Below are 23,129 nucleotides of genomic sequence, written 5' to 3' on the forward strand. Positions count from 1 at the left end.
GAAAATGAAGAGAAGTTGCTCAAACACAAAAGTGAAGAGAGAAAAGAGAAGTGTATATATTACTATTTTTTTCTTACTGAACCTTCTTTCAGAGAAAACGGTTTCTGCCTGGAGCTGCTTCTTCCTAGAGAAGCTTCTGTCTGATGGTGGCTTTGGCTGCCCTGTGACTGAGGAATGGAGAAAAGGTGCAAATAACATTTTAAGTCCCAGAAAGCATGGACAGGAGAAGCAAAGTATCAAACACGATATCCAAACAGATAGGAAGAAAGCGCCAATTGGATTTAAATAGAAGTTTCAGCTATGGTAGACAAATTGAATGGAGCCTAAGAGAGATATGTTTGGATGGAATCCAAACTGGTTCACATCACGTACATCTTTAGATCCTTTTTTTTTTTTTTCCTTTCATTTGAGGATGTCAGTAAAGAGCTTAGACTTTGTGATCAGACGGACCTGGGCTTATATTTTGTCACTGGCAGTTAAAAGCTGGGAAACCCTGTATTACCTCGGAGGATGTTTTCAGCACAGATTTGGGCTTCAACCCTATCTCTCTCTATTTCTGCTGATGTGTCACAGCATAGTGATTTGGACCATGGCTACTGGCGACGCACCGCCAAGGGCCAAGGTTTTATCCCAGTTTCACCACTTAGAGGTTATGACCATGCAGAAGATGCTAGACTTTTCTGTATGTCTTAATTTTCTTATCTGTAAAATGGGAATAATGATAGTACCTACAACATCGTGTTGTGTGGATTAAATACTGGGTATATTCTTACTTGTGTTTGTTTATACTTCATGAGTTATTGTTCCTTTTTTTTTTTTTTTTTAATTTTACACTTGCCTCCTGGTCCGTGTGGAAAGATAATCATATATTTAATGATCTATTCAAAAATTCTGACAGTTACCAAAAAATGAAAAGATTACCATACCTATGATACTTTAGATATTTGGGAGCTTTTGATACCTTTTTTTTGGTTCATTTATATTCCCTATTACCACGTTCAAATACTGTGGATGTGTGGCCTTGTCATATGAGTTTTTATAATCTAGTGGGTTAAATATATAACAATACATAAAGACATACATGTATCACTTAAAATGTGCTACATGATAACAACACTAATCCACCATTAATCTGACAACACTTTTGTATGTGTTTACTTACAACTCATTTTACTGTAAGAATGAAAACTCTTTAAGTATGTCCTTTTTATGGTCTATTCAGATTAAAGAATAAAAGATAAATGAAGGCTTATATCCCCCCCCCCCCATTTAGATTAGGAAACATTTCCCGTGTCGCCCCCCATGTGGTCTTCCTGATTTTTCTCATGTGGAATGCCTGATGTACATGTTCAACTCTCTCGATGTTGCTGGACAATCCAGAGTGTAAAAATCCTAGTTTCCACACATCCTTAGCAATATTTACTGCGAATACATTTAACTTAACTTTTTGCCAATATTGTAAACAGAAAATTTGGGCCTTCATTATTTTCCCGGTTTTAACGAGTTTGAACACGTTTTCATTTGTTTATGCACAATTTGTGTTTCTATTCTGCAAATTGCCCTTTAACATCTGATTATTTGATCTATTCTAATGTTGATAGGACTTCTTTGTATTCAGATTTAAAATTCTTTGGGTGCAGTATTGTCCTGACATATGAAGTTTTTCTTTTTAAGGTATACTTCTTTTTGGAATTTAATAGAGTTCATGTTATGAAACATTTCCATTATAGTTTGTTTTTTCCCCTTGCTGGCAATCCTTCCTTATGAACAATAGAAAGGTTTTCTTCTGTATTACTTTCTAAGACCTTCATACCTTTATCTTTTTGAGTATTTTATGTAAATGAAAGTGAATTTTGTACATATTGTGAGGTAGTATCTGGTTTCATTTTCTTCCCAACTAATTGTCCCAACACCACTTCTTTTCTTTATATTATTTTTTGTACAGTAAACAATATCGTTTCCAAATTATATAATTTAATTTCCAAATTCCAAATTATATAACTTCATAGATAATTAAAAAAATTCCAAATTCTCAAAAATACCTGTTCTAGAAAAAACTGGTGCCCACACTTTTTTAATCTGATCCTGGGCTCACTCTTTTTTTTTTTTTTTTAACGTTTATTTATTTTTGAGACAGAGAGAGACAGAGCATGAATGGGGGAGGGTCAGAGAGAGAGGGAGACACAGGCTCCAGGCTCTGAGCTGTCAGCACAGAGCCTGATGTGGGGCTCGAACTCACGGACTGCAAGATCATGACCTGAGCTGAAGTTGGACGCTCAACGGACTGAGCTACCCAGGCGCTCCTGGGCTCAGTCTTTAAAACCAATAAGCCATTTGCCTATTCCCACTCAAATACCAGAGAAATTACTGAAATTCCTAAATAACAATAAAAATTACTATCATTTCTATCGTCTATGTGAATAGTCACTAGAGATGGTGTGACTGCCTTGTTCTTTATCATAATCTCAGTTATTCTTGGCCATTTTCTCCTGCATTTTTTCACACTACAAACATCCTGCTGTGATTTTTCTTTTCATTGTATTGAACCTAATGATCCTTTAGAAATGTCATCTTTCTATGAGGTCTTTTCCCTACAAGAATATGCTGTATCTTTCATTCACTTTGCATTTATTTAGGTATTTTTAATGTCTTTTAACACATATTGTAATTTTCACCACTTAGTATGGTTTTGCCTTAAGCTTTTATTCAAATGTCTCTTATAAGATCATCCAGACTGACAGGTGCTATTAAATGTTATATAGCTTTATATATTAATTGCAATGACAATCCTATTTTCCTATGTAATCTCTTTTATTTTAGGAAATCGTATTAATTGACTGGTTGATACCGACCTAATCCTGCATTCATGATTTTCATCCAAATGGATCTTTCGGTGTCGATTCTTTTTCATGCATTACTGAACTCAGTTTACTAATATTTAGATTACGATACTTGAATCAATTGTTATGACTGAGATAAATGTACAATTACCCTTTCTTCCACATTTTTGTTTGTTTTTTTTGTATCAAGATTATTTTATACTTATGTAACCAATTTTATCACATGACACATAATAACTTTCAAGAAAAAATGAATTACTGACTCCTTTTTAATTTTTGTTTACTTATATATTATTTATTATTATTGATTTTAAATGTTTATTTATTTTGAGAGAGAGAGCACACTCACATGCATGAAGGAGGGGCAGAGACAGAGAAAATCCCAAGCAGGCTCCGTGCTGTCAGAGCAGAGCTTGATGTGAGGCTCAAACTCACAAACTGTGAGATCATGGCCTGAGCCGAAATCAAGAGTCAGAAGTTCAGCTGACTGAACCAGGCTTGTGCCCCACTGACTCATCTTTCCAACAAACGTTTTGGTACTAGTTAGATGTTCAGTATCTTCTGGAATAAAAATTTCTTCAATATTCATATATCATGTTCTTCTAGGAATTTATCAATTTATCTGGATTTTCAAAGCTATTGATATAAAGTTATTCATCGAATCCATGTTTTAACAGTTCATGTCTGCAGCTCATAAATGAGCGGCAGCTCATTTTATGTCTCCGTTCCATTCCAATCGTGTATTTTATTTTTCTGTTTTCTTACCAGTAATTAGAGGTTTGTTTAATTTGCTAGTTCTTTAAAAAGGAATAAATTTTCAGCAGGTCAAGTTTTGCTATTAAAATATTCATTAATTTTTGTTCTCACCTTTATTGTCTTCCTTTTCCTTAATTTGGGTGTATTTGACTGTGTTGTTGTTGCTGTTTGAATTCCCCAGTTTGGAAGCTTACCTTAATATTTTGCAGCATTTGGAAGCGCCCCACCATACTATATCACGATCTTAAGTATAATTTGATGACCTATGTCTGTATCTTTAATATATGCTAAAAATTCTGTAATGTTTATTTCACATTGGGAAACAGCAATCTTAGGTGTTAATAAGTGATGTAAATATTGATAATATACCTGATTATCTAAGAAAGCATCATATTTCTGCCCTAAAAATAACCTTGACTTACTGTTATTTACCTTGTAATGTTAAATACAAGAGGAAAATGGATTGTTATTCTATATCCCAAACAGATATGCATTAGATGTGCACTGAGCAGACTGAGTGAACTCCAAAAACACGTACTCAGTGACATCAGAGACCACTGAGACATCTCAGCTACTGCTTTCCAGGAACTCATATACCAGTTCTTCACTGACCTTCCCCTAATATCCACATGATGATAATCCCATCAAATGAAAACATACAGTTCTATCAAGGCATAGCACAAAGTTATTGATTTTATGTTTTATTGTCCACTGCATTGATGACTTACTACTGGAGAGACAGATATTCGAATTAAAATAAAAATAGCTAATTTTTTTGCAGAGGGAAGGTGAGCTATTTTCCCAAATGATGCTATGTTCAAGACTCAACACAAAGGTAGAGAATGAAGGGAAGACTGACTCTATGATGCAGAGACTCAAGAAACTGAAGTCATGAAGCTTCAAGAAGGCTTGAAAAAATGTAATTAGTTAAGAATTTTGCTAATTATTTGGGAATCTCTTTCGTTAAAATAAAAATATATTAGAGGACACGTCTCACATCTTGGTTAGACAGGTCTGGGAGTTCAATCAGCATTCTCCAACCGACTTGGTGTAGAAGGATTGAACAAAGCATCACTGAAGTTTGAAAATTCTGGTCTCTCTTTTTTATTTTTGAAATTCTTTAAGGTTTATTTGTTTTTGATAAAGAGAGAGGCAGAGCACGAGTCAGGGAGGGGCAGCGACAGAGAGGGGACACAGAATCCAAAGCAGGCTCCAGGTTCTGAGCTGTCGGCACAGAGGGCTCGAATTCAGGAACAGTGAGATCATGACCTGAGCTAAAGTCGGGTGTTTAACCCACTGAGGCTCCCAGGCACCCCGAAAGTTTTGGTCTCTTTAGTTAAATATTTCACTCTTCTTAATGTTAAACATTTTTAAAACAAAATAGTTTGGCCCATTCATTCATATGGCAGGTAAGATGAAATAAATACATTTTGAATTTTCGTTATTGAATAATAGTTGTTATTTCTCCACAAATATTATAAGAACATGACCCGTGCAGCCCTGTGGACTTTTTGTAGCATGTTAATATTGCTAGGTTATTTAGTATTACTATTAAAAAAGAAAACATTGGAACTTATTTATGTTAATGTATAATTCAAAAGCTGTAATATGTATGTATATGTGTCTATATGTGTCTACACATATATGTGTGTGTATATATATATACATATATGTATAAACACATGTGTAAATGAGTGAGATGGAATATTTCAGACCCCAGATTTTTTCACCTTACATAGAAACTCCTGGATGTCCTCCCAGAAACATAAAATAACTTTCCACTTGTCAAATAACTTTCCAACGATGGAGCTGGAATTAAAACCTCAATCTCCTGCCCCTTAAACTGGTGACATTTCATTACCCCCATGCAGGAGGAAAGGAACCTCAAATTGAAGCCTCAGATTCCAGTACCACTTCTGTTTCTTAATATATGTGTGACTTTGGGCAGGTCTATCACATTTTCAAATTTCACCTTCCTTATCTGCTTAGTGGAGACTATAATAATTTCGTGGCGTCTTGGAGATGCAGTGAGATGATATATATAAAATTCTTTTTAAAGTGCTCTGGTGCTGCTCAAGTATCAGTGAATTTCAATATCGTGAAGTTTTTTTTTTTTTTTTTATCATAGGTGTTTCTAATATGAAGTTACAAATATTGGGGCGCCTGGGTGGCTCAGTCGGTTAAGTGGCCGACTTCAGCTCAGGTCATGATCTCGCGGTCCGTGAGTTCGAGCCCCACGTCGGGCTCTGTGCTGACCGCTCAGAGCCTGGAGCCTGTTTCGGATTCTGTGTCTCCCTCTGTCTCTGACCCTCCCCCCCTGTTCATGCTCTGTCTCTCCCTGTCTTAAAAATAAATAAACGTTAAAAAAAATAAAAAAAAAATAAAAAAACAAATATGGAGGTACTGCTGTGTGTCACGTTAAATAATGATAGTTTAATTTTAGACGTATCTGTGTAACATTACACCATGCAATCTATATTTAGTGTCAAATTTAGTGCCTGGGTGGCTCAGTCGGTTAAGCATCTGACTGCAGCTCAGGTCATGACCTCACGGTTCGTGAGTTCGAACCCCGCGTTGGGCTCTGTGCTGATGGCTCAGAGCCTGGAGCCCACTTCGGATTCCGTGTCTCCTTCTCTCTTTTCTCCTCCCCCACTGTCTGTCTCTCAAAAATAAATAAACACTAAAAAAAGTCTTATTAGCCCTCTGGGCTTAAAACTCAACTGTTGGGGTGTCTGGGTGTCTCAGTCAATTAGGCATCGACTCTTGGTTTCCCCTCAGGTCATGATCTCACAGTTTGTGAGTTCGAGCCCTGTGTCTGGCTCTGTGCTGAAAGCACGGAGCCTGCTTGAGATTCTCTCTCTCCCTCTTTCTCTGCCCCTCCCCTGCTAGTTTTCTCTCTTTCTGTCTCTCTCAAAATAAGTAAATAAAGATTAAAAGTAACTCAACTGTATATTGAGAAGATCAAAACAATGTATCCTAAGCTGGAAGACGTAATACCCCACTCTTACCTCTTTGCTTCTCCTTAAGCACCAGAGTGCCAGCTCAGCGAATTAGAAAACTGTACTTCTAAATATGGAAACGTCTGGGTGGATCTATTTCCCAAGGATTTATTCATATTATTCTATGTTTCAGTGACGGTAACTGGGTAGTGTCAGATAAGAAGAAGGTTGTCTCAATCTTTTTGTGCCCTCAGGTTCAGCCCCTCTGCATTAAAGTTCAGATAAAAGCCACAGCCAGGGACACCTGGGTGGCTCAGTTGGTTCAGTGTGGGACTCTTGATCTCTGCTCAGGTCATGATCTCACAGTTTGTGAGATCAAGCCACCCGTAGGGATCTATGCTGACAGCGCAGAGCCTGCTTGGGATTCTCTCTCTCTCCCTCTGCCCCTCCCACCACTCATGTGCTCTCTCTTTTCTCTCTCTCTTTCTCTCAAAATATATGAACATTAAGGAAAATGCCACAGACAAATTACAAACAGTGGGGGTGCCGATCCAGCATACAAAGCTGTTCTCCTCACAGAGTTCACTCACTGTTGGTTTTTCCCTATGCCTTGCTTCTTCCTTGTAGAACACAAAATCAACTATTAGAAAACAAAAATAATGAAGAAAATAGTTGCTGTAATGTGGGGGGGGGGGCGGTTTGCATAAAGAAGAAAACGAAATTGAAAAATGAGGCAGGATAAACTTCTGGTAGCAGTCAGTGCAAGAGACAGCTGCTGCAACGATGGCAATAAGAGAGGAAGCATAATGAAACCAGATGTTTTAAAACATGTAATTTTAAATGATCTACAACATTGATTTAAAATATAAGTGTAAATAAAAGTGGATGGATTGGAAGCATAATTAAAGCCGAAAGAAACCAAAATAAACTTGGTGAAAACTGAATTAGAATGATAGACAATAACTGACTTTGCTTAGCCAACAAAATATTAGTGAGTGGGGAAGATTTTTCTTGATTTTAATTTTAGTGCTGCTTAATCAAACATGCATTTAACAGGGTCTCAGCAGACATTTTCAATGAGGATGAACTTCAGAGAAAATGAAAGGAGGCAAATGTGCTTTCTTAACATTTTAATGTTTTTTATGTTTATTTATTTTTGAAAGAGAGAGAGACAGAGTGCAAGCAGGGGAGGGGCAGAGAGAGAGGGAGACACAGAATCCGAAGCAGGCTCCAGGCTCCAAGCTGTCCGCACAGGGACCCACCCGGGGTTCAAACTCATGGACCACGAGATCATGACCCAGGCCAAAGTCATACGCTTAGCTCACTGAGCCACCCAGTCATCCCTAATTTTTTTAACGTTTATTCATTTTTGAGAGAGAGAGAGAGAGAGAGCGCGCGCGCGCACGTGCACACGTGAGGGAGGGGCAGAGAGAGAGGGAAACACAGAATCCGAAGCAGGCTCCAAGCTCCGAGCCATCAGCACAGAGCCCGACGCGGGGCTACCCAACCCATGAACTGTGAGATCATAACCTGAGCCGAAGTCAGACGCCTAACCAAATGAGCCACCCAGGCACCCTCACTTTCTTAACATTTCAAAATACAACTTAAGTTACTGTATTGAATGCCCGCGAAAAATTCTACTATCCTGGGTGCTAGAGGACTCTCAGTAATGAGCCTAGTTTAGCAACATTAATTTAACCCCCCATGTTCTCCATAGCCCCCGCTTACCAAAATTCTCTTCTCACCTGCACTAGAAATTTCCTTTCGTCCTGCAACTAGATCCAGTCCTGTTACCTGGGCAGCCACAGGCTCCTGTCGGTCTCCTCCGGAGATGGTTTCTCCCGAGTTTGTATTTGCTTGCCACTCCCTGCCTGCATTTCATGGCGCTACCTGCTGTCAGGTCTGGTGATTGTGGCTCTTCCCTGGCACACTACTGCCTAGGCTGCGTGCTTCAGAGACTGTCATTAAGGCAAGGGACAGCGACTGAACTCACCGGGAGAAGGGTAGGGGTCGGGGGAGCACTGGGAGAAAAGTGGAGGTCAGAAGGCTGGGTTTGCTTCAAAGGAGAAATGACAGTGAGTCTGGAGGGGACCTTCGTTGCTGCAACCTGGGAACAGCCAGGGACCCCCGAAGAAGCAGTGGTTTCTTGCACATATTTTGTTACTAGGTGTACGATGTTTGAGTTAGCCTCAATCTTAGAATATGTATACCCTTTGCCAAAACACCAATCTGTATTAGGCATGAAATGTTAGGGAAAACCAATCCAGTCCCAATCATATCTCCAGGAGAATGTGATACAATATTAGACAATTCTGATACAATTATTCTGATACAATTCAGAATAATCCAAATCAAGAGAATGCTGAAAACTATATTACATTTCTTTTTTTGTTTGTTTTTCATTCACTCAAGTGGGGGAGGAGCAGAGAGAGAAGGAGAGAGAGAATCTCAGGCAGGCTCTGCACTGTCTGTACAGAGCCTGATGTGGGCCTTGAACTCACTAGCCATGAGATCATGACCCGAGCCCAAGTCAGGTGCTTAACTGGCTGAGCCACCCAGGTGCCCCACAGAAGCTACAGTATATTTCTAAAACTGATTATATCATACAGAGTGTAGTGACAAAGCCACTTGTAAGCAGTCACTGCAAACATAGGGACAATGGAGCGGCACAATAGAACTGTTCTGAAATCGCACCTAAGGTTTATTTTATGAAGATATGACTGATTGATGACAAGCAGAGGCCAATGCTATCGAATGAAGGATTCACTGGTGTTGTATCACATATTTGAAAGGTATGAAGTGCATAGATCCTAAGAGTACTTGTGATGACAAGGGAAAATTATTAAAAATTACCTTTTTTACCTATGCGAGATAGTGGATGTTAATTTACTGTGGTAATCATTTTGCAATATATGTCAGTGAGATAATTTTGCTGTATACCTCATGCTGATATAACAGTATTTTTTTTTGTCAATTATATCCCAATAATACTGAGGAAAAAAGAAAGAAGAATTTATTACTTCCATTTCTCGAGAGAAAACATGCCACACCACACAGGGACACAGGGGAAATGTCCGTATGGTCAAAGACAGAAGATATAAGCAAGAGGAAAATCTGAGTCTGAGCCTTTATTGGGGTTTCCATGGGGAAGCCAAGGCAAGTCTTTGGGACATAGAGCTGTTGTTCATAGTTGTCTGATACCTGGCCCTCACATGTTGAGGACGGGGGACATATTGGCTTGGTGTGTGAGGTTGAGACAAAGAGGTTTATATATGAAGGAATTGCTCCTAGGCAAGCCGTGATTATCTTCAGGAATTAGATAACCCTGGGAGGACAGTTTTTCCTTGGATCTGTATTCTTCCAAATCCCAGGCCATCAAAAATATAGAAGATAAGAAAATATAGTTGATATAAGTGGCCCTGTGTTGAATGGATGCCAAGCAGCCAAATAGAAAAATAGACCGAACAGAGTTAGAGGAAGAACATTCCTCTGATAGTCTCTACTTTAATAAAACTGCTTTCCTATTTCCTACAAGTGATGATGCGCTAACAAGGCTCAGGTAGCCTGAAATGTCACTAGCAGAGGTCTGATGACGTGAGCATGTGAGGAACAAGTGCACACAGCGGACACTGGGACCCAAGGTCCACTCCATAGATATTATAATGAACATGGATGATCATTGATGTAAAGAATCGATGCTGGCACAGGGGGCAGTACGTGTGGCACTGGCTGCCCACTCCTGCCCTGAATCTTTTAGGCTTCTTAGGGAACGAAGAGAAGCCTACGTGATCATCCATTCCCAGCTGGCCATTTCACAAAGGGTGAAGCCTTTCCAAGGATTGCCAGAGTTTTCACACCACTATGACTGTGCCAGGAGAGGTGAAGAGAGACCTGAATTGATTTCGGTGACTTCCACAGTATCCACGTATTTTCCACAAGCTGTGGATACTGACCAAACTACAACTTCCTTTAACATTTGAGCACGTACAAAAACATGGGATGGGACAAGCAGAAGGAACCAAAGACTGAGAGATATGTTAATACAAGGAGAACTGTATTCAAGTTGACCTTTGAACAACACTGTGGTTAAGGGCACCGATCTCACACCACTGAAAATTTGCATGTAACTTTTGACTCCCCCAGAACTTAACTGCTAATAGCCTGCTATTGACTGGAAGCCTTCCTGATGACATAAACAGTCAATTAATACGTATTTTGTATGTTAAATGCATTAGCTACTGTATTCTTACAATAATATCTAAAGTTTTCTCATTTTTAAATGTATTTTATTTTATTTTATTTTATTTTATTTTATTATTTTGAGAGAGAGACAGAGCACAAGCAGGGGAGGGGCAGAGAGAGAGAGAGAGAGAGGCACAGAATCCGAAGCAGGCCCCAAGCTCTGAGCTATCAGCACAGAGCCCGATATGGGGCTTGAACTCACAAGCTGTGAGATCATTAACTGAGCTGAAGTCGTACAATTAACTGACTGACTCACCCAGGATCCCCTCTTAATTTTTTTAAGTATTTGTAGGCAACATGGGTTATCTGCGAGTGTCTTCAAATTGTCATAAGTTTCAAACAAATTTTCCATTATATTTATTGAAAAAAAATTGCAAGCACATGGACCCATATTGCTCAAGGGCCAACTGTAATTATTTTATAAGTAATATTCCTAAAGTGAATTGAGGTTTGGAAGAAAAATACTTTGCTATAAAAAGGAATAGTGAGAGAAAAAAATTCCCTTAAATTAAAAAAATATAGTAATCACAATAGCACAACAGATTCTGTTGAAATCTGGTTTGGCAATTTGGAAGACCAACTCTTAGAACTAAGAAATTTTTGCCCATTATTTATTAGGGACTGAAAATAAGTCACAAATTATTCTCACTAATTAATGTCATGATCAGGACTACCTGAACAACTGCTGTAATAGACACAAATTTTTATAAGTGTCATTACTACAGAAAAGGAAATTCAAACTATTTTGGCAACTTCTTTTAGGTGGACTCTTTCTTGCCCCAAATCTGGGGTAAGCAAATTTGCTTTAGTGTCATTGCACTTAAGCTGACTTGACCCTGTATTAGCTACATGATTTTGGATCAGGTACTTAACTCAATGTGTCTCTGGTTCCTCAATTAAAAATGACAACAACCGGGGGCGCCTGGGTGGCTCAGTCGGTTAAGCAGCCGACTTCGGCTCGGGTCATGATCTCGCGGTCCGTGAGTTCAAGCCCTGCGTCGGGCTCTGTGCTGACAGCTCAGAGCCTGGAGCGTGTTTCAGATTCTGTGTCTCCCTCTCTCTGACCCTCCCCCGTTCATGCTCTGTCTCTGTCTCAAAAATAAATAAACGTTAAAAAAAAAATTTAAAAAAAAATGACAACAACCGTACTTAAAATATGGTGGTTTTGTGGGGGTTATACGAAGTAATATACATAAAACACTTAAAATAGGATCTAGATAATAGTAAGTAACGGTTAATTTTTAACTTGTAGTATTTTTATAGCTATTGTTTTCAAATATTTAATCCATCCAGGATTTATTTGTGTGTTCCTTTTGCAACAAGGACCTAATATTGTCCCCAAATATTTCATTCTATGAGCAGAAATGTTAACTAATTCATATTCTAAATGTGTATGTATGTGTGTGTGTGTTCTAAAGTTGCATTTTATCCAGTACTTTATTATTTGGTTTTGGTATACACACACACACACACACACACACACACACACACACACACACACACAAATGCATACACACACATTGCTGCCACTTATTTTGTTAATCTCTATTCCGTTACATTAATCTATTTTCCTAATCATGACCATTTTTTTTATTTTTGATTAAATTAATGTAACAGCATAGTACTTTCAAAATTAGATAAAGTAATTTTTTAAATAGCTATTTTTGTACTTTTTTAAATAAAAGGATTTATTGTGCTTCGATTCATTGACCTTAATCTTTAAAATTTTTTTTTCTTAATGTTCATTTATCTTTGAGAGAGAGAGCAAGCACATACAAGTTGGAGAGGGGCAGAGAGAGAAGGCGACAGAAGATCTGAAGCAGGCTCTGTGCTGACCACAGTGAGCCTGATGTGGGGCTTGAACCCACGAGGAGTGAGATCATGACCTGAGCCGAAGTCAGATGCTCAACAGACTGAGCCACCCAGTCACCCTTAAACTTAAGCTTAAAATCACTCTTCATGTTTGCAAGAAGGAAAAGAAAAGCATGTGGTGTCTTGAATTGTATATTTATATATGCACATGTATATGAAGAATTGGAATCTTTGTGATAAGTATTAACACAACATAACGCTAATTCTTTATCTCCGTATGCCTTATATAATATATAGCATTAGATATACTTTATTTTTTGTTTAGCTATTTAGTTCTAGTGATTTCCCAGGGATCTTTTGTTTTATAAGTGGTAGCACTTTATTTCATAAATCCACAAGTAATGTTCTCAGCGCTTCATGAATAGTAATTTATTTAATCTCCATTACAATCTCGAGAGTCATGAACTCTTGTCATCCTTACCTCACAGAAGAGGAATGAAAAGGAGCCCTAAGGGATGATAAGTACATCGCCCAAGGTCACAGACAGTAAGTGGGGGATTTGAAATCTGAGCTCAGGTGGCCACTCAGATTGCTTTTTCGCTTTGTTTTTTAACAATATAACAAATACCTTTTGTGTATTTGTTTGTTTGTTTGTTTGTTTGTTTGTTTTAATGAAACACCTACATAACATTCATTATGTGCTTGGAGTTCACATGTACCAACTTTTCAGTCCTCATGGCAACCTTAGTCAGGTACCAAATCCTGGGAGGACGGTACTGAACCTCTCTCTTAAATCTGTCTAGTGACCCTACTGTCCATGTCCATAGTTCCTTCAGTGACTGGCTGCGAAGTTGGTACAGATGTTCACTACACTTTAAAGAGTCTTTATCCCTTGAGCTTTGGTGGTGGGGATGTGGGATTAGAGTAAGAAGGGGATTTCATCTTTTGAAATAGGTATAAGTGTATGCACACATTTTTATGTATACATGGGCATATTTAGAATAAGCAATTATTACATTTATAACAAAAATACCTTTTAAAATGCAAACAATCGTGAAAATGATTTATTTAGTGGTGTGACTTTTTGAAATGTTACTGCATTGCATGTCTTTTCCTGTCTCCTTTGGCTGTCAGCAAATCACCTTGGCCAGTAGTCCAATGGTCTCAGTGGGACTTCTGTTATCTCTCATGCTCAGAAGCAGACCATTCGTAAATTGTCTACCAACTGCCAAGAAAGGGTATGAAGTACACTTAACACTCATTTTCAAGGAAAATACAGACTCTAATTTTAAAGTCTCTTCCTGTGTGTAAACAGAAAATAAAACAAGAATTATGACCAGTAAATTGGCAGCGCATTTTTCTAATCTCAGAAGAAAGGATTTTATATTTGCTTGTTGCTATTTGCATTTTTTCGTGCTAAGTGGATTTAAGCATGGTGTTTCACAGGCGATCCAATGGAAAAGGAGAAAGTCATGAAAGGCTATGCTTTCAGAAGCCCTTTGAGGTAGGATCTAAACTGGAGGTTTTAGAGGAAATAGAGGTTGGGATCCTAGCAAGAGACAACACATTTAAATAAAATACGAATGTAAAAAATATTACGTTTTTTATATTAGTGTATCTCTTTAAAATTCATCTAAAATGGTTCAAATGGCAGAATGAGAATTGTCTTAAATTACAACAGCTATAACTGAAAATTCTGGTGTATTATGTAATAATTTGAGAGTAAAACTATGACCGTGTTGGTATGACATCACTAACCAAGCAAAGTCATTTATATGGAAACTGAAAAATTCTAAGAAACTTGACTAATACATTTCAAACAGTAAGTTATACATTCATAGGGTATGTTCCCTCTCCATTTTTCTCTCTCTTTCTCCCTCTCTCCAACCAGTTAAACAAATGACACAATATTTACTAGCTCAAAAAGTTGTTATTTGTTATTTTACCAATAATTATAAAAAAGGAGCTAGATGTTAGTGATATAAATACTAATTACCGTCTTAGTGTTTATCCATTGGCTTATTTTTGAATTTTAGAATTCAGAATTAATGCAGTGTTCTGAAGTTTATGTTAGAAAATGTACATACATATGTAAAATCTACACATATTGTAGCAAAAGGCACAAATCTATGAAACCCCCACACACTGGAACAATCAATCTCTTTCACTACGCTCTGGAAGATGCAAACTACACAAGCATGTTGGTCAAGAATAGATCTTCTCTCAGGGCAGTGCAGCTCTATTTGTTTTAATTCCGTGGGAATATATTACGCTGCTTTGGTATTTGTCAGAAAAGAAATTGCATTTCTTCATGAAAAAGATATTCTTATTTTCGGTGAAAGTTAGCAATTTGGGAATACTTCTGATTTTAAGAACCTCCTATTTCCTTTACCTAAAAAGTCATCTGGTTTATTCTTTCTTTAATCCAGTTGTTAAAGTTCTTTTCATTGTGTTTGATCATTAATCCATATTTTGCGATGTCTCTGTAAGTAGTTCTAATGTGCTAAGTTAATTTGCCTTTTTATTATTTTCAATGATCTTTAGACTCAATTTGACTTCACGTCACCCTTGGTGTGAAATTAAGGCAAATACTTTTGCAAGGAGAAGTAGAATAAAAAGATCACTGAATGTTTTTCCTTAAAAATTAATACAAACAAAATACTTAAATAGTTATGTATGTAATATTCTGGATTTTAAAAGTAAAATTATATATTTATCTTGTCATAATTTAAACATTTCATTGAGAAACTAATGATCTGCACATCAAATATGGTCACATTCAATTGCACAGCAGAATATTTTGAGTCATTAAAGATCATGGGGATTTAAATACAATTATAGATTTTTCATGCTTGTATAAGAAAAAGATGCTGAATTTGCATAGGACTCTGACATTTTTCTAAGGATCAAAGAAACAAACATCTAGCTAAGACTACAGCCATACGACCAGGAAGCATCCTAATTTTCCCCCAGTTCCAATCTACTCCATGTGTCTCCTTTAGTTTAGCAGTTTCTGTGCCCTAGAGTAGGAGGTACGAAGGCCTCTAGAGACATTTCCTTCCTTGGACCAGAAGAGAAGCTAGGAAGATGTCTCTAAAAGTTCTGGATGAGACATTGGAGAGAACCTGAATTTCTGAGTCCTCCAGAATTTGGTCCCGCAGAATTACAAATGGATGCTGACTGCTTGAGTGTACTCTTGGAGAAAGATCGTCTTTGTTCAGAGAAAGTTAATAAATCATAAAAGGAAGAATTCTACAGATGAACTGGGAAGACTCTCAATGTGGAGACTTGAATAAGGGAGATGGAAATCAAGCAGAAGACATGGTTTGGAATAAGCATGCAACGAGAGGCAACCATTTTGGAGAAAAAAAATTATCAGAGCAGAGATATCAGAGGTGTGATCTGTGAGTAATGGAAGATGAAGAAAGGCAAGAAGTACCAGATGGAGAGAGGTGATGCATGATTTTTTAAAAAAATATTAGAAGAATTACTCTCTGAGTTGAGGAATAGACTTAACCATGCAGATTGAAAGGATTTCCTGAGGTTCAGGCAGAATTGATTAGAAAAAAATCATAATTCATCTTATTTAGCAAATTCCTAAACAACAAAGATGAAATTTAAAATTGTCAGGCAAGTCAATGGAGGGAACTGGCTAAAACTGATTCTAGTAATTGTGTGTTCCTCTTAGAGGTGTCTAAGGATTAGATCCTTGACAGAATACTTCTTACAACGCTTTCTTAAAGAATTCAAGACAAGTGAGAATTTGGCCTACCCCCTTATGAACATGTGCCCATTTTTGAGGTTTTTTTAAATCAAGAAATACATTACGAGTAATAATAAGATATAGCTGTGCCAAAAAAAGGGGGGAATCTAATCAGTATTTCAGAGTGGCTTCATAACTGGCAGGGTTTGGAATTCAAAAATTTCCCTGCGTTTATGGCTTGTTTCTCTATTTTGGCGTTCTTGGTTTGCACTCAAGTTTTTTCTTGTGACCATGTCTGTCCCAACTATAGTAATCTGGGGATATGTGGAAGCTCTCTTTGGAAATTACAAGAATTACAATATACTGTTGCTGTGAATGCCACATTTTCCCGTTTTCTATGCTTTGATGTAATTAAAAACAGTAGCACAGTACGAGGCCTGTTTTGTCTAGACAATTTGATTGTCAGTTTGATCTAAAGACTGTGGCTGCTTATGGCGCTGAGAGCATGTTGCAGAGTGGGGGCAGAAGCAGGAATGATGATCACATCCTTCTATCAATGCATCAAGGGCAGCGTTGAATAAGAGAAGTTTTGGACGGGGAAATTCTGACACGACTTTGAGGCAAGGATATTTGATAAACTATTCTTGGTTTGATGTGGTGAAAGTTTTGTCAGTGATTCCTGGGGCTAAATATTAAAAGTGGAATTTGGATAAGACAACTGTTGGTCCTTAGGAGAGCAACCGAGTTGCCTCTATAATAAACAAAATTGAGTGGCTGGCGGTAGAGAAACAGAATCATTAGGGAATATTAGAAACTGGTGCACAGTGAGCTATTATCCCTACAGAAGGATAAAAGAACAGTAATAGGAGGTTGAAAATAAAATTTGAAGGTACGATGATTGTGTAATGGAAGGTAATATAATTATGATAAAAGGAACATTTGTAAAATTACAAAAAATACTTATATGTGAGTGCATAATTGAAATAGATGTAAGAGTGGAGAGGGGGAATTTATATCTTTTGCCAATTTTAATCGAACACCTTAATTAGCAAGCTTTAGAATTGTCCCATATCTTCTCTATAGTGAATATCAAACATTAGAAATAAAATAAATGCTTGAAAGAGAGGATTTAATTGTCAACAGCACACTGCAAAACAATCCTGCTTGACTTATGATGAGAAAAGCCGATGGTTCTCGGAAACTTTTTATGACTTGAATAATCTGGTTCCACCCACAGCCTCTGCTTCACCACATATGACGAAAGTGTTCATGATGCCCGATATTTTATGTTGACCAATATGTGGTGTGAGGTCTCAAAGGAAGACTCAGTATTATGTACTGTCTCAAATGGCCTAATGGCAAGTTTCCCTCCGCCCTCTGCTTCTTCAGGTAAGATCCCCTAACAGAACAAGCCCCCTGTCAAAAGAGTCAGGCAGAGTTTCAACTGATCCCTGAGTAGCATTTATCGGTTTCTGCACATTAATGTGGAATATCTGCTCTGTGAAGACGTGTAGACTGGCGTCGATGGCAGAAGAGTACTGTCACACAGCTTCCAGAGGGATTTTGGATTGACAAATTTCCTTTGCCATGGCTAGCTAGAATCATCCTGAGAGTCCATTGCTGGCCCGCTACATAGCTTTGGTAAAGACAGCTCAATTAATGAGAGATTGATGTGAAATACTTCTGAGATTCATGGGTGTGCTATCTGTGCTGTTGCATAAAGCACCATATTCAGAAGAGCCCCATGGTTGGTTTATGTCCTGTTGTGATTGTCTTGAAATTCTTAATGTGTTTTGATCAAAGGGCCCCATATTTTTATTTTGCCCTGGGGCTCACAAATGATGTAGCCAAACCTGGATCCCAAATTTTTATTGTATCAAGGGTCGTGTCAAGGCTATATTCCATTGAGGATGGAACAGCTTGGCAAAGCTGAAAGATAAAATCAAAATGGTATAAATGGAAGTGAGTCATTACCAGTTGGTCTGGTTGAGAACATCATGGCTATGATCGGATCTATATTTGGGACTTACACTAAAACCCTCAGAAGAACTGAGAGCTTCTATTGCTTAATTACCTGAAACTGGACAATTTTCTCCACCAGTGAAACAAAGCTTGTCACCTTCTTTATGAAGGATGTTCACAAATGGAAAGATCGGAGGTCATTTGTATTTCTGCCGGTATTCACTCCGTAGATGGTAAAGTGGAGTAGGCAAGAATAACTGCATATGTAGGACAGAACTGGCAATATAGCTGACATTACAGGAAGAATTGGGCTCTCACTTCCAAGGTGATGTTTAGGAATTTATGGCTTCATTGTACTGTCAGACATACGAGCCCTAGGTGATGATGTAGCAGGATATTTATGTACAGGGAATAAAATTATGAATATTTCATGAGAATTCCAAGAAAGAGTTAAAATGTGCCATACTGATGCTTACTAGACAGGGCTAATTATTTACTCAGAAAATAAAAAAACAAAAAACAAAACTGGAATGCGAAAGCAGACACCTTATTCTGGTCCTGGAATTAGTTAGCTAAATGGAAAGGTGTTGGGATTGGTCCTTAAGAGTCTGAGTTATGTATCTTTATACTGAAAAGTGACGTATTTCTCTTTTGCTCACTGAAATAGTTAATTTGTTTAGACATGTTTACAGACTTCTAACAGGAAATAAATCAGTTAAAGCTGGCATTGGAGAAAGAGTATTCAAGAATGAGTCAGCTCTCCTCTCAAGAGCAGTGAATTACATAAGAGCTTTAAAAGTAGTTCTTGCTGGCTTTAAATGGATCCTGATTTGAACAGACACATATTCTTTGAGTTTCCATTGTGACTAAGACCCTGCTGAGAACTCTGTTAAATGTAACAGCACAATGTGTCTTAATTGTGTCCTCTAGGCTACATTTCATCAGATCATTTCATTTCAAAGCTGACGGTGTACAAAAACAAACTTAAAAACACAAAATAATGTGGGTTTATTATATGTTTACCACCCACGAAGAGCTGGCTTGACTGAGAATTTATGAAAGAGCTGGCCAGGTACCCGTGAGAGCTAAGTTATTAACCATATGCAAGAGCAAGAAAAACTTAGAAGAGATGGGTTTCTCTAACTACATGACTCTTGCTCACTCAATTTGTGTGTGTGTGTGTGTGTGTGTGTGTGTGTGTGTGACCACCTAGATCCCAAATATGGAGTGCCTAGGACATCTGAAACTATGCCTTTAAATCCTAAGGTCTTACTCTGCTGTGTAATTACCTGACCCATATTCTTTTAGAAATCTAAGTAAATATTGTGGGTGAGGTACACTGTGTTTATGTATTTGGTTGGATAGTTAGCCTGAATCCAAGTCTGATGGCATTAGTTGAATGGAGTAGATGATGCAATATGTCATGTATTATTTTGTGACTGATGAGATACAATATGTGAAATACCCTGGTACGATGACTAACATATTTAATCCTACAAATTCTACATAAATTATTTTGTTTGTTGTTGGTACATATACTTTCCACTTACTCTTGGAGTTATCACATTTGTCAAATTCCAAGTTACAAACTCATTGAACACATGCAAGTATTGATTAAATGGATGTGTTACCTTCAAAATATTGAGATCGTGTGCATAGGTTAAGAAGAAACATGTGTTCAATATTGAATTGACATACAAATTCAAAATATGTAACCTCAAGTATACAAAAAATTTATATTATTTTCATCACGTGACAATGTAGGAAATGCAGAATGTGTCCAAAGTAAATGACATTTCGTATGACTTTTCCTATGATTGTTCTGTTTTTAGATATAAACTTGTTTTGATTTGAGAATGAAGAGGTTGGAGAGTCTATTTCTGTGATTTTTCTTAGCATGTATTTGATAAACAGGAAAACTGATGTTTACATTCTATTTTTAATTTAGAGAGACGTTAACTTGGAATTTAACATGGAGATATATTTATTTTTGGAATTGGGAATATTAATCCTCAAATATTCTGACACTCATTGGATAAACATCCAGCAAAAAACACTAATTTAATAATCTATTATAATTTGATTCATTGGGGGGAAAACCAAAATGTGTGCTTGCTTGAATTTGTTTCAATAGTTTATTAATTTATCAATTCTTTCATATTGCAAATTGTTGCAGTAGAAACATGGCTCAAATATTTTGAATCATATTCATGTATAATCATAAATATTTTCCCTAATTTTACTTAATTTCTCAGCAATTATTTCATAATATTTTTCTGTAATTAAGAAAATAGCAAAATAGTACTTTGAGAAAGTGTTTAATAAACTCGTAAATATTAGTCAAGAATTATTGTCTTTATTCTACTTTTTTATCAAATAATTGAAATTAATTTTGTCTGTCTTCTGGAAGGATACAGATAAAAGTTGAAACGGTGGTATTTTAGGCTGTTTCTTATAACCTAGGCAAATTGGTAAAACACAATATTTAAAATAAATTTTTTAATAATCATACAGTGTAATTTTCAGAATAGAAAGGAAAAATGATATATTTGTCAAATGACAAATGAGTAATTTGTCAAAATAGCCCCTAAAAAATGCTATAGTACATTAACATTTTCCAGCCTGATTTAAGAAGAAAAGCTGCCAACATTTTTTATAACTTACACATCACTAGAAATAAGGTCCTCTGAAATTTATATAACCCTATGTTTAATGTAACAATAGGCAATTCAAACTCTTTCACATCAGAGCACACATACATTTATTCGCTCTCTATAGTCTGACTGCTTTCAACGATAAGGATGAGGTTTAGTATCACTTTTAAAAAATGTTATTTTCTGCCATTCACAGTTTGGAAGTAAAAAGGTATATTTTACTTTCTGAAATATAAACCTATGTCTAAACAAACAAGTACACAGGCAATATATACATAGATATATATCAATATTTCTCTACACCCATCATTTTTCTTCTATTGGCATTATTATACTATAACAAGAGAATGAGGTTCTTTCTGATCACATTTTTAAAGAATTAATTTTATATCTACATCAAGGTCAAGTTGAAACATTTTTCTAATGTTATTTATTTATTTATTTATTTATTTATTTATTTAGAGACAGAGCGCGAGTGGGGGGAGGGGCAGAGAGCGAGGAAGACACAGAATCTGAAGCAGGCTCCGGGCTCTGAACTGTCAGCTCAGAGTCCGACTTCTGAACCCACGAACCGTGAAATCGACCTGAGCTGAAGTTGGACGCTCAACCACTGAGCCACCCAGGCGCCCCTCAAAGTCAAGTTTAAAATGTGATTCGTTATAAAATTTTTATTTGAAAAATGTGAAATAGTCCTTTAAATTTTCTTTAAAGATACATTACAATAGCAAAAAATGAAAAAAAAAAATCTGTCACTCTGGCATTTAATACTCCTGCTGTTAGAAGACTATGAAATATCTCTGCTAACGGCCTTACACTGACCTTGCAATTTTCCTTAGCCTTTATGATAGACTTGGGCAAGTATTCATCACTTTAGTTTCTAAGAATCTGCACAATTTGCTATGATACGAGCCCATAAAAATTAAACAACGTTAGGGCCTCTGTAATGTGTATTTTGTTATTCTTCATAGTTTAGTAGCCCAGAATACTTATATACTATCATAGCGTCTAAAGATTCATCGTGGTGTCAAGAACACAGATAGGTATGTATAATACATATAAACACATATGTGTATATATAATGATGTATATATACATATATGCATTGTGTTTTATTATGCATTGTATAGTACATATACTTAATACATATTATATTTAGGGGCATCTAGGTGGCTCCATCACTTAAGCGTCTGACTTTTGCTCAGGTCATGATCTTGTAGGTCGTGGGTCCGAGCCCCGCGTTGGGCTCTGTGCTGACAGCTGGGAGCCTGGTGGCTGCTTTGGTTTCTGTGTCTCCCTCTCCCTCTGTCACTCCCCTGCTCGTGCTCTGTCTCTCTCTGTCTCTCAAAAATAAATGATAAAAATTTTTTTAAAAATATGTATTTTGTTTATAATATAATGCACATTATTTTGTACATATTATATTACATATAATATATAATGTATATTATATTGTACATATTGTATGTTATATATATAAAATATGTATAAATATATGTATACTTATACACAAAAATTTTTTAAGTAGCCAGGGAGTAGTCACCTTTATTATCCCCATTTCCATTCCCTACTGTACATGTCTTGTAGAATTTAAGTGATTTATCCCTATGATTTTTTCAGCGGTAACAGTATTTATAAATACTGTGCTAGAACCTATTCATAGAAATATTTTAGTTAAAAATGTCATGATGAAAATATATCTTCATATTGAATATGGTCAAAATTAACTTAACTTAACTTAACTTAACTACATAATTAGAAATGCATTACACACACACATGCAATTACCAGATCTGAATGACCCAAATCTCTTCATGTGCAAGCCTACTTCTGATACCTGAAATAATATGTTTAGAACTTATTTAGGATGAGTCTTTGTCCCTTAACTATTGCAAACTCCCATTTAAGAGATGACCCAGTAATCACATATTAATCACAACCATCTTATAGTGAATGAGTCATCATGTCATTTCCAGTAACGTTGCTGTCAGCTGAAATTTAAAATGAGGATGAGGAGTATTTAATTAATAAAATCTAACAGATTGACACAGTTCAGCTACCTGTATGATTTTTTCCAAGAAAGTGGGGTAAACTCTTTTTCCAAGAAAGTGGGGTAAACTCTACTTATGGTTCTAAAATGAGATGAAGTAGTCAAGAGAAATTTGAAAGCATTGAGTGTTTTCTTTTAGATATTTGCCAAGGCACAGTTTTAATATCAAAGCTC

The sequence above is a fragment of the Panthera pardus genome, unplaced genomic scaffold (assembly GCF_024362965.1).
Source record: "Panthera pardus isolate Hobbes unplaced genomic scaffold, ASM2436296v1 HiC_scaffold_16, whole genome shotgun sequence".
NCBI lineage: Eukaryota > Metazoa > Chordata > Mammalia > Carnivora > Felidae > Panthera > Panthera pardus.